The sequence below is a fragment of the Microtus ochrogaster genome, chromosome 8, assembly GCF_000317375.1.
Source record: "Microtus ochrogaster isolate Prairie Vole_2 chromosome 8, MicOch1.0, whole genome shotgun sequence".
Taxonomy (NCBI): domain Eukaryota; kingdom Metazoa; phylum Chordata; class Mammalia; order Rodentia; family Cricetidae; genus Microtus; species Microtus ochrogaster.
This window is the reverse complement of record NC_022015.1, coordinates 15,057,692-15,058,457: the sequence shown is the minus strand read 5'-3', so window position 1 is coordinate 15,058,457 and position 766 is coordinate 15,057,692.

Below are 766 nucleotides of genomic sequence, written 5' to 3'. Positions count from 1 at the left end.
GACTTGGAGTTTTGCGGTCTTTGTTTGGGATGTCTGGAGAGACATTCTCTTGCTGGATCTCAGGCCAAAAAGGAAGGTCAGCTGGTTGCTTCTTGGCTTCTGTGAGCCAGCAGATTTTCACCCCAACAGCTGAGTCCCAGTTCTTATTGGTAAGCAGAATGATAGAGATTTAGTTAAAACTACATTTGGCAGCAGCAACAGAGAGGATGCCGGGAAGGACCAGAAGCCCTGCCAGACTGAGGCCTGAGTGGAGTAGCACTGACTGCTAGGCCATGGGTCTGCGGACAGCAGTTAAAATATCAGTAGATCAGGCTCCGCCATAAGCAGATGGAAAAACAGCATCTGGCATTCCAACCTGGAGCACAACCACAGAAACTATGCCATGCCAGCTGGCACCTGCCACTGGCACTGCTTGCAGGGCTTGTGGGGACTCCAGAAGGTAGGCTCGTGCTTGGGAACTGTGGAAGAGATACTGAGCTTGACACTGCCTTTGCTGCTCTGGACAAACTGAGAGGTCAGCAGATTTGCTGAGACACCTGGGAAATTCTTAAGGAGGGAGTTAATGTTAAAAAGAAAAATCTTAAACCGGGAGATGGTGGCACATGCCTTTAATCCCAGCACTCGGGAGGCAGAGGCAGGCAGATCCCTGTGAGTTCGAGGTCAGCCTGATCTACAAGAGCTAGTTCTAGGACAAGCTCCAAAGCTACAGAGAAACCCTGTCTCAGAAAAAGAAAGAAAGAAAGAAAGAAAGAAAGAAAGAAAGAAA